The sequence below is a fragment of the Triturus cristatus genome, chromosome 7 (genome assembly GCF_964204655.1).
Source record: "Triturus cristatus chromosome 7, aTriCri1.1, whole genome shotgun sequence".
Lineage (NCBI taxonomy): Eukaryota > Metazoa > Chordata > Amphibia > Caudata > Salamandridae > Triturus > Triturus cristatus.
In genome coordinates this window covers 242,083,874-242,096,002 of record NC_140590.1, presented here as the reverse complement: position 1 = coordinate 242,096,002, position 12,129 = coordinate 242,083,874, and the positions used below count along the sequence as shown (strand labels likewise).

The 12,129-nt window shown below is 48.8% G+C and overlaps 1 protein-coding gene across 6 annotated transcripts in view; it reads left to right on the top strand.

Moving 5' to 3' along the window:
* ASPDH (aspartate dehydrogenase domain containing) overlaps positions 1 to 12,129 on the top strand; it is a 200,921-nt gene that overhangs the window by 109,579 nt on the left and 79,213 nt on the right. The window lies entirely within an intron of this gene.

Below are 12,129 nucleotides of genomic sequence, written 5' to 3'. Positions count from 1 at the left end.
TATGCACACATGGCTACTCAAGTCAGAGACGCCAAGGACTCTGATCAATGCCATATGTGCACCACTGGCGTGACGAGAATTGAGGGGGCCTCCCTGCACGGTACGAAGAGGGGCCCCCTCCAGGCTCAATCAGGAGCTCTCTGGCCAGAGTGCAGTGCTGAGGGGGCCCCCTGGAGCTTGGGGGGCTGCGGGGGGGGCATGTGTTACGCCCCTGATGTGCACCTGACAGGACACTAGTGAACACACAACAAAGTATTAACGTGGTGTTCCACTCTTACTATAGTCAATTGTATAAGGCCCTGCCAGAGTTCCCATGAGACAACTTGGCACAGTACCTGGCTCGGTGGCCCTGCTGACCCTAACTGAGACCCAAAGGCAGGTGCTGGAGAGCTCAGTGTCGATCCAAGAGATCAGGGCGGCCATTAAGCAAATGGCACATGGTAGGTGTCCGAGGACTGATGGCTTACTCGTGGAGTTCTATGGCACATTCACAGTAGTGCTGGGTCAGCGCTTACCCCATCTGTACCATGGGATAGAGAGGGGACTCCTACTATCCTCCATGAGGGAGACAATAATAGTGGCTCTCCCCAAATGAGGGAGAGACTCCCTAAGGCCACTGTCCCTATTAATTGTAGACAACAGGGTGTTGGGAAAAATACTGGTGTCCCAGTTGCTTCCTATAGTGCAAAAAATAATACACCCTTACCAGAATTGATTTATTCTGAGCAGGAGCACATTCCTTAACCTTTGACGGCTGTTTCACATTATGGACTGGGCCAAGTGCGGTTCCACCGAGTGTTGGGTGGCATCGCCTGACACTGAAAAAGCATGTGTTACTTTGAGTTGGCCCTACCTCTTCACAGTACTTAGGCTGTGAGAGGGGCGGGAATTCCAAAGGTGGGTTTCTCACCTATTCAAGGATCAATTGGCTAGGGTGCGCACAGGAATGGATATCTCAGACCCCATAGCTATACACAGGGGTTAAATGCAGGGCTTTCCACTCGCCCCATAATATTTGCTCTGGCCAGGGATACACTGGCATGCCTTTTGCACTCCAAAGACCAAGAGTGGAGAATGTTCTTCAGTGGCAGATACATAGTGTCTCCCTCTATGCTGATGATGCATTGATTTATCTATGGGCTTATAGCAATAATGCACCTTTGCTGGATGAGCACCTTGATGAGTTTGGAGCCATGTCGGGTCTCAGGGTGAATTGAGACAAATTGCGCATGTTCCCCTTGTTCACCTTTCTGTTTCTCTCCACTGGAGCCCAGACACGTTCAAATATTTGGGTGGTGCAGTTTACCACAGTGACCTTATAGATGGCAATCTCAGGAGGGTTGTTGTGAAGGTGCAACACTAATTGCTGTCCGGACCCAATTGCCATTGTCTCCGATGGGGAGAATAGCAATTTCCAAGATGCTATTTCTCCTCAGTTCTTATATCTTTTATAAGCACTGCCAGTGAGATTGCCCAGCACCTTTTTTGGGAAACTACACTCACTATTAGCGTCATTAATCTAGGGAGGTGATAGACACAGAGTGGCCCTGTTAAAGTTATATGCTCCTCTGGATGGTAGGGGACTGAGAGCCTCCCACTATCTACTCTACTATGCGTGAGCCCAGTTACAATGGGTTGCAAGTTGTCTGGTGGAGTTTGGGGTGCCGAAGCCTGAGGACGTGCTGGGGGAGCTGGGAGAGTTTGGTATCCTAGACTACCTAATGGGTACGGCCTTGGTTTCAAAAATGGACCATAAGTTATCAAAAGTGGCTGGGATGGGGGGGGGTGTGGCTATGCGGCGCAGCGTGATGGCCGCCGTTTAGTGTAGCTCCGGTGAACCCAACCTAACCCGCATATCCGTCGGACTAATCCGCTACATCTGAAGAGGGAACTGTAAACCGGAAGCTACTTGGTTCATCATTCACGAGAAACGGAGTCCGTATCACCTTCCAGGACCGAGAATTGCGACCGACGAGTTGGGGTCTGCAGGGAAGTGAGAGCCGGGGTCTTGAGTGAGGGCGAGAGTCAATTGCGTGCTGACGCAGGTGGCTGGATCTGGTGCCCGGCTCCGGACGCGTAACCCGATCTCCACATTGCTGCTTCCCTGCTACTGAGCGCGACCAGGCTGCCAGCTCGGGGGTACCAGAGGGAAGGCTGCGACGCTGGAGCCTCGATGCAGGGCGGACCGACCAGAGGTGCCTAAGCTCACAGAGTGAGTGCCCGGATCGTGCGTTTGGAGGGGGGATGCGCCTGGAGGCCGGTGCCGACTTGAACAATGGTGAGTGGGCTTCCCCCTTCCCCCATCGGCGCCATTGTGCGGCCTGAACTGTCTTCTCCTCCGCATTACCTGTTTTGCTCCCCATGGAGTCTTGAACGTTGCGATGCCACCACATCACCTCAATAACACCTCATAGTGTGTAGAACGGAGATCCAGTGACAAGAGCGGCAGTGGTGAACCGGGGGGCGGAGGCCCCAGAAGACAAGCCATAAACTGCCCTACGACTGTTGAAGCGAGGCACATATCTACCTGCCCGAGAGCCTTTTGAGGAGCCGGTCGGACTGAGGGACCTGAGGGGTGGGTGCGCACTTACTGTTTCTGGTCTTCCTCCGGTGGTGGGTGTGTGGTACATCTGGACCTTGCCCCCTCACCTTGGAAGCCCCTGAGGACAGCATCACAGTGCCGCTCCATCCTTGCACCTCTCGAGACATTTATGTGAAGCGCAGCCAACTAGCGGACAAAAGTAACATGGCGTCAGCACGGGGCCTCAAGTCCACTCAAACGAATAAACTCGACAAATACGCCTTCACCAGAGAGAGTGCGCAGGACCATTCCCCCAAACATAAGGCAGCTGGTGATCAGTGGAACCCGCACAAGGCCCCTACGCTAAAGGATGTCATGGCGACGATTGCAGATATTAAATCCTCCCTGGAACACAAAATGGACACTATCACTCTTGAAGTCAACCTCATTCGAGCAGATCTTAATAAGAATACAGAAAAATTAAAGCAGGTGGAGCTTAAGACCAACAGCCTGGTGGAGGACACATCCCAATTACAATCTGACATAGGGGCACTGCACGCCTTCAAGAAAATCGCTGAGGCAAAAATGGATGATTACGAAGGACGTCTACGCCGGAACAACGTTTAAATTTTGGGTCTTCCGGAAGTGGCAGAAGGGGAGTCAGTGGACCTATTTGTGGAGGAACTCATTCTTCAGCACCTCAAGCCCAAAGGCCTTGGGAACCTCTTCATGGTGGAGTGGGCCCATAGGGTCCCGGGGGGTCGTCCAAAGCCGGGGGCCCCCCCACGTCCGATCCTGGCCAGGATCCTCAACTATCGGGACCGCGACGCCATACTTCAGCGAGCCAGAACGGAGGCCCAACTGTGCTTAAAAAATGCAGACATTACCTTTTTCCTCGACTTCACTCAGATGGTTCAGAAACAACAACGCTTCTTTCTAGGTGTCAAGAAACAGCTCCGAGATAAAGGCCTCAAATATGCAATGCTTTTCCCGGCTAGACTTCGAGTGGAGGCAGACGGAAGGGCCTGGTTCTTTGATCTTCCTGAGGTAGCTGCTCACTGGCTGGAGTCCCGTAAGGCGTGAGTTTGGCGGTGATGGGGCTAGGAGATCTGGCTCCGGTACACTGAATACAAGCTGGATTGGTTTAAATGGCTGGGTACCCCACAAAATGACTGGTGGTCCGTGATACAACCTTATAGAACTGATTGGGTTTTTTCTGACAACGGTAGAAAGGTGGGATGCTGACCGAACTTTCGTAACTCTAAGTGACAGACGGTTTCCTTTCAGAGCCTAGTGGAATGATTGGGGGGGGGTTGGGGGAACCGGGGGCTTTGCGCTCCCCAATTTACTTCTTTTAGCACTAGATGTTGGGCGACAGGCACTCTGCCAATTTGTTATGGGCAGTTACAGGTCCAGAGGGCAGGGCAGCAGGGTGGGGGGTCGTTGGTGGGGGGGGGGTTGATTTGATTTTTATTGTTATATTTTTCATCGACGAAAATGCAACAGGCGCAACGAGCGATCGAAAGGCTTTCAACATTGTCAATGCATACGCAGTGGGATAAAAGTGTTAACATTTTGAGCTGGAATGTTATTGGGCTTGGTGGCAGTTAAACGAAGTATCGTCCTCCAATATGTCAGGAAACAGGCACCTGATGTTGTACTTCTCCAAGAGACACACTTGATGGGCCACTCCTGTAGAGCGTTGAGCAGGGGTGGGTATAAACTCATTGCACACGCAGGAGCCACGACTGGTTCCAGAGGGGTGGGCATTATGGTAAAAAACACTTTCCCCCTTAGCGTGGATTCCACTTGGACTGACGACAGGGGTCGGTAAGTAGGCATCACTGGGTCCTGGGAGGGGGGCGTCCTTACGCTATTATCTGTGTATATTCCACCGGGCCTCCAGACCACCACATATCAAGATCTCCGCACCACTCTTCTCTCTCTGCCAGTGGGATTGTTAGTGCTGAGAGGTGATTTTATCTCTATGGGCTCGGGCAGAGGCGTAGCTAGAGCTTGTGGCGCCCGGGGCTCTCCCTCAGATTGCCGCCCCTGGAGAGGGGGATGAGGGATGCTGGGGAAAAAGGACCGAGAGACACATAGTATCGCCGCTAATAGTTACCTCGATCATGCAAGTTGCATGCACATACATGACACGGTCCAAGGCTACACAGTTAAATACACCGGTGACCGGCAGTACAAAGGAGAACACACAGACTGCCACCGTGCAGGATTTCAGGAAGGGCCTAAAAACATGGTTATTCGATTAATGTCCCTAATCAGCAGCACCGCCCCCACCCTCCAGCGCCTAGATACCCTCACAGGTGATAAGTAGCGCTATGCAAATCCTGTTTGCTTGATTGGTTGACACCCGATTTCCACACATCGTTTATGCGCTACATTCGTTTTATCTGTAAAATTGTGTATGTCTTTGCAAGTTAAGTGGCCACTTCAATGGAGATTGTGCTGTCAATAAATGACACTGCGCGAACACACCATGCTTTAATGATATATGTTCAACATTGTGAGTTCAGTGATGAAGCACTGATGGCAGCGACGCCACTCTGAAAATTGTTCGAGCACCACTAGGTGCTCCCAATCCTGTTTCTCTTGGTTATTACCTTCTCTGACTCAACGAAATTCTAGTCCCCCTCCCATATGAATGTGTCACAAGCCCTCTGGACATTATCAAGGCAGGTATTGGCCTGATAATGTGGTAACCAGATATTTTACTCATTTGAATTTTTAAAGAAGGGCACATGTTGTGTGTGTTTTTAGTGTCTCACCAGAGTGACCAAAAAAGAAGCCTGCTGTGGTAGGCCCTTTATAGTTTTCAGAGCTTGATACAGTCTCTGACAATTCTATGTTTATTTGTAAATTGCTGGTCTTTGTGCTAAGGCTGGGTGTTAAGCAGTCTGGATTCCTCCTTGCACAATCGTTGGCTCAATGACTTTAACTGTAACTCTAAACCTAGAACACAAACCCTAACCACAAACCTGCGGTAAGACCCAATCGAAACACTTGTGTTCCTCCAAACCTTAAAACTAACCCGCAATCTAAGAATAATCATACATGTATCTCTAAACCTATTGTTAATCCAAGCGATGCTAATAATTCCAGTCCTTGTTCCACCCCGTCCCATTCATATAACCATCACCCTCATCCTAGTTGTAATCTAATTCTTTCTAACACTAATATTGACTGTCACTCCAACTCAAACACTAATACCAGCTTTAAGGCAACCCCTATCTCGTGCCCTAACTCGAGAATAGCAGATCTTGGTTCAGTGCAAGATTTGTGCATGATGTGGTGCCTTATGTTAAAAACAAGATCTGCAAACCTTAGTCCATTCTCTAGATGTCACCAGGTAGGTATGTGAAACTGCCCTACTCACTGGCCTATCGAGCCTGGCTTCACCAACATTAATATTAATCTCAGCAGCAAGGCTTACTGCAAACATGGAAAGGGGAGACCACAGCTCAACAGTTAGAGAATGTCTGAGCTCGCTCCCAGTAGAGAAACACTGCATACTCAGGATGGTGCGCATAACCTTCAAAGCCCTTCACCAACCTACCTAGCATCAGCAATTACACGTCACTGGGCAAAACAGAAACCCCAGAAACAAAGAAGCACTGATACTTGTAGCTCTGAAATTCAACATAAAAAATCGTATGACCTTATTTAGAGATTGGTGAATGGAATACTCTGCCACACAGTGGCACATATCATGTGTTCTGTATACAAAGGCTATAGGCTACAATGCACCTGTAATACATTTGTGTCTGAGTATCCCATCGGCCAAACTCCAAAGTAGGCCCTTACTCCATCTCAATAACAGCACCCAGAATATGGATTTTTTATTTATCCAATAAAACTCCATATTCATGCCTCATAACACCTAACACTAACACTTAGTTTGTGACATTTAATTGCAGGTCTCTCCAGCACCTGCACCGCCACATGCAGTGTCATTCTTAAATCAAATATTGTAGCGTGAAGAACAAACTGACTACTTAACGTTCACTATAAGGCAACACGTCTTTGCTAACATGGATTTATATGACTTGGATCCATTTCTCAAAATATGTATCTACAAATTGCAAAATGCTCCGACGTCATCCTGAACATTTATTTGTAAATATGTATGTTTATTATTTGGAATCATTTCTCAAATTTTTTTGTAAAAATAAAAAACTGTAGAGTACTTTAACGTCGTCTGCGTGTGGTATAAAATTTCAAATAAAGAAATAAAAACGTAGAAATTACCAGCATTCGCAGGGTTCTATACTTTATGGAATGCTCTCCGACACCACACTGTACAACCGGCGGCCATGTCTACGTTTCTACAGGGCAATGCCTGCAATGTTCAGCTCATGGTTTGTGCACGTGAAGGGACACAGCTGGCACCGGAAGTACAGCTAAGAGCAGCAGGCCGGACATAAAGGAAGCATAGCTGCCAAGGTTTCAGATTGCTAAGTGTGACATTTTTATAATGTCAGCATAATTATCAGAAATTACAACCATTTGAGCAACGACAAACTGTAAGAAGATTTTAAAACGGCTGCAAAGCACTGGAAATGGAAGGGTACACGCGTAGCTTAGAGGTCACAACCCCTCTGCAGACTGTAATTTATCTCAAAAGGACACACTGAGCAATTTGATAAAAATCAATTCGCTGATAACAGCAGGGTGTGCGTCGCCGCCCGTTATTTATTAACAATCTGAAGCTACGTTGCATTGCTAGTCTAAGCAATTAACATTGAGACACGATTAAGCATGGGGGTGCATGCAAGCCTCAGGAGAAAAGTTTGATTAAAGTACACATAGCCTAGGGGTCAAAACTCGGCTGTAGGCAGTTTATTTCAAATACATATACTTTTTGAGAGAGTAAGCATTAAAAAGCCCGCACTATCTAAGAGTACTTGCACCAGTGCGTGTTATGCAGCAGGCTGTAAAAGTAGTCTAAAAAATACATATGGCACTGCACAGAAGTGTTTGCTTTAAAACATACCGGCACTCGTACTGACTCCTGAAGATGAATGACTTCTTGTGGCAGCTGTGCATCGGATCCCACGCGCAGGTGCTGACATGAGAAGCTTAGACAGCTCCTACACTTCTGCACAGGTTCGCCGGCGACTCAGAAGGCCTGCCTCACTCGAGTAAGCCACAGGTAGGCCTGAGGTCATGGGTCGAGTCGCCAGGCGGGATCTCATCATGCTGCTTTGAGCCGCTCTCAGTGGCCTTGCCCAGCACTTAGCAGGCTGTTGACCAACTTAATTTAGCCGCGGCCGGCGTTGCCTGGGCCCGCCTGTCCTGGATGGCATGCGTCGGTGGTGGGAATCAATCCATTCCTCAAGATCCCCACCGGGACAGGGTCGAGTAGCTCGAAGCTGGCTCCCAGGCTATCGCGCAGTTCAGAATTATGGCGTCACCTATAAGTGCAGCACAAACCTTTGATAAATGCCGCCCGCTCGATGTGCACCGCAGGCAGCAGCTGAGCTCAACATGACTGCGGGACCTGTGACTCGTCCCCGCCTTAGCCCGTGTCTGTGCACTGGAGGTTGGCATTGCCCAGGAGAGACTAGTGACCCGGTCGCGACGCGAGCGCGCACGCACCACACCACCACCACTATGCGGTGCGTGCAGCGTGCGTGCGCTAGTGCAGGCAGTAGTTGCAAGCAGGTCACGTGAGCTTGCTTGCACTTCAAACAGGGCCGCGAGGCACTGGCGGCCCATTGCGGCGGCCTTTATAATTTATTTGGGGACTGGGGACACTGACTGACAAAGTGTCAGACAGTGAGTGTCCCCAAATAAATTATAAAGGCCGCCGCAGCGGGCCGCCAGTGCTGAGCGGCCGCCGCATCCAAAACAGTGCCGCCTGGGGCAGTCCGCCCTCCTCGCCCCCCCCTAGCTACACCACTGATCGCGCTAAGTATTCGCATAATCCTGTGACTAAAAAGTCTACAGGTAACTGCAGGAAGTGACATCCTCCAACTGGATTGTGTCCGGCATAGGAGGAAGTTATTTTCCGTATTGCAAAATGCTTTGAGGCTTTTTTACTAAGATGGGCGCTTTTGTGTCCTCAATGAAGAAAACGCACCGCGAGTGCTAGAATTTCTCACCACTAAGTTTATCAATACGAGGTGTACGTGGGAGACTATATTGCCAGTCATACCCTTACAGGGAAGAGGTGTGGCGCAGCCGCCAGGGCGACTGACGGTGGACGCTGGGGATCATGGTTCAATCCCCGGCTCCGGCGGCAGGGGTCTGCCCAGCACCATGTGACTCTGGGCAATATCTCGCTTAATCTTCCCGACGGCCCCCAGCGCCTTGACACCTTCGGGTAATTGTTTGCGCTTTACAAATACTGGACATTAGCATAGTCATTACCGGAAAGTAATCCGGACATTCCGTCCAGCTGTTCCTACTTTGTTCCTTTCCATTGCTTTGAATTATTTGTGTGCCCCCCATGAGCGCCACACCAGTAGTCGCGAACTGCGTTCTGGCAGCTGGAATTAGCTGTGCCACCGGCAATACCGTAATGCATGTTGTATTACAAGAAGAGGGGTTTGCTTATATGATTTTAAGTCATTACTTTAATAGTAGACTGAATGGGGCTCTGTGGAAGTTTTCATTTTGCCAAGTTAAGGAGTGGTACTCAAGTGTCATGAGCCTAAATCACACTCCAAAATACACGCAGGCCGCCATGTTGAAAAAGCAGGACAGACATATGATATTGTTTTATATGATACTTGATTTGGTAGTACAAACATGTACCATGGAGCATGTGTATTGAAAAGGATCTCTCCTCAAACGTGTAACTCCCCTGATCTCACCAGAAAGTAGGTGTTCAGGGTCACCTTTCATACAATGGACAATCAATTCAATTTAAATGTAAGATTATTTGTTTAAACAAATGGCGATTTGGAACCGTCTGTTATAGTAATACATAAATTAAATCAATAGCAGGAAAGAAAAAATGGTTGAATTCAACTTCACCACCGGGATGATCACAACCAGTAAACCTAGCTGTGCAACCTGGAAAATCATGACCAGAAACAAGATTTTGACTGATCTGAGTTTCAGCATGACAGAGCAGAGGTAAAACATACAGAGGTACCCCAGGAGCATGGAGAATCAGTTTCATGCAGAGGGAATAAGTATATGGAAGGAGCTATACAGGTTAAACCTATGCAGTAGCCACACTACTTTGTGGTCTATCAGCAAGAGCCTAATAAATGGCTCCATAAATGGCCTGATAACAGACACTTGAAAGCTAGGAACTGATGTAGTGTAATCTCGCAAGGAACCTCACAGGTGATCTGTAGCAGTGATGTATATCTTTCAGTTTATATGAATGTATCAAACAGTAAAAGCCTTATTTTTAGTGCTACGAAGGGGTATGTCGAATGTAGCTTTTGTACCTGATAACATCTGATATTTCTGGGTTTGAAATTTATGGGGTGGTATAAATTCAAACTATTCCAAATGTTTACACCCTGATGGGGAATACAATGAGAATGGTGGTGCTCGCTGCACCAAAGCTGCTGTCCATTTTTCCCTCTGTTAAATTCCAGCGGGTTTGACCTGTCAAAATGTATGCGTGGATGTGGACTTGATCAAGTCTGCACATCGTGAAACTCAGACCTCTGCACAATCTGCTCTGACAGTTTAGGCTTGTAGGATGCCAAAAGGCATTGTTATATTGTAACTACATGAGCAGTCCGGCAGTTATGTATATTTAAAAACTAGCCCTTTCTTTACCACCTTCCATTTCCTGAAGAAGGATTGCGCCTCAGTCGTGAAGTGACATTTTCATCTGAATTGTATTTGGCTATTCCTTATTTTTCAGAGGTTTCGAAACTCCATTACTTTGAGCATTTAGTTCAGGCAAGGAGCTTTAGTCCTGAGTTTAAGGTAACTTAACAAGTGCTGTGACTGCGCCTTGGGCCGATGCAGGAGGTATGCAGCTTGCCAACATGTGAACTATGGCAACCTACTCTGGACCAAACTCTTTACCTCTCATCGGTTACTCTTATATGAAGATCCGTTTGCTACTTTTTGTTCGGGAATTCTTCCGGTCATTTTGCTTTCATTATGCTCTTTCTGTCTATTTTAATGATTGCTTCACAGATTGCCTTGCTTTCATCAGTGTCTATGGAGGGTGGAGGCACACCCATAGTAAGAGCTGTGACTAGAAGGAGCAGGGCTTGGAGGAATGCACTTTTAGGGATTTCAACTGCGCACACTGTCTTAGAAAGCACTTCTCAATGTCTACCGCATCATACCACCATGATGTCCCAAGCCAGTGTTTTACAATATTTGTTTGGACCGGTCACTCCCTCCCGCCCTTTATGGTGCTGGGGGGCGGGGGCAGTGAGGGGTTGCACAATATCATGGCTTGATGAACGCAACACAGTGACACAGCTGTGACACATAGGGTAACAATATAAAGTCCCTCTGAAATCCCCAAAAGCCGCCCGCCTCCAAGCTGTGAAAGCCTACCTGAACATTTCCCATTGTTCCCGGCGTGCACATTATCCTGTGACGCAGGTCAGGCCAGCATGCTTAGCATGTTTTTGTGCCGTCGTAATAGCTTTGGGTGCGCAGGCAGCATTTTCATTTACAATTTGGCTCCAGTTGCACAGAGGGCACCATCATCTGAATGACTGTCCACCTCGCGACGCTCGCGCGCGCGCACGCACCACACCACCACCACTATGCGGTGCGTGCAGCGTGCGTGCGTGCGCTAGTGCAGGCAGTAGTTGAAATCAGGTCACGTGAGCTTCAAACAGTGCCGCGCGGCCGCCGCCTCCAAAACCGTGCCGCCTGGGGCGGTCCGCCCCCCTCGCCCCCCCCTAGCTACGCCACTGGGCTCGGGTGCATTGGATCTTCACCCCCCTCGCGAATTGGGGCCCTCTTCACGTTGGCTGCCTGACTTCCTCGAGGCTATGGGACTGGAAGATAGTTGGCACACATGCAACCCCGAGAAAAAACAATACACTTTCCACTCCAGTGCTCACCACAGCCTTTCTCGACTTGACTACACATTGGTGCCCAGCTCCCAGATCTCACATGTCCATGAGATCCGACACTTAGCCTGGGGCATATCCGACCACTTCCCACTATGGGTACACATACTCCTGGACTATGCACGGGTGGGCAGGATGGCCCTGATCAACCCCTGGTTCCTTCGTCTCCCCAAAATTCATAAGGGTCTTCTAACTAATATAGACAATTATTTCAGTGAAAATGAGGGTTCTTTGCCCTCCGCCCAGACGCTCTTGGAAGCCTTTAAAACGGTGATTAGGGGGGAGACCTTGTCCCTAATATCAGGTCACAAGAAAGAACGGCAAAAGGTGGTGTCCGACATAGAAGATGACATTTATAGATTGGAGAGGGAGTTGGAGGGGCGAAATACCCCCGAAACACTCCACCTGTTGCGACTTAAACAGGACGACTACAAGGCTCTAGTGACAGACGCAGCTCAAACACTGGAGAGAGAAAAGTTGGGGAGACTCTACGACCTTGGCGATAAAGCTGGGAAACTAATAGCCTTGCTTGATAAGCGGGAGTGGGCAAGTAGACTGGTCCCGGCCCTCCATGAC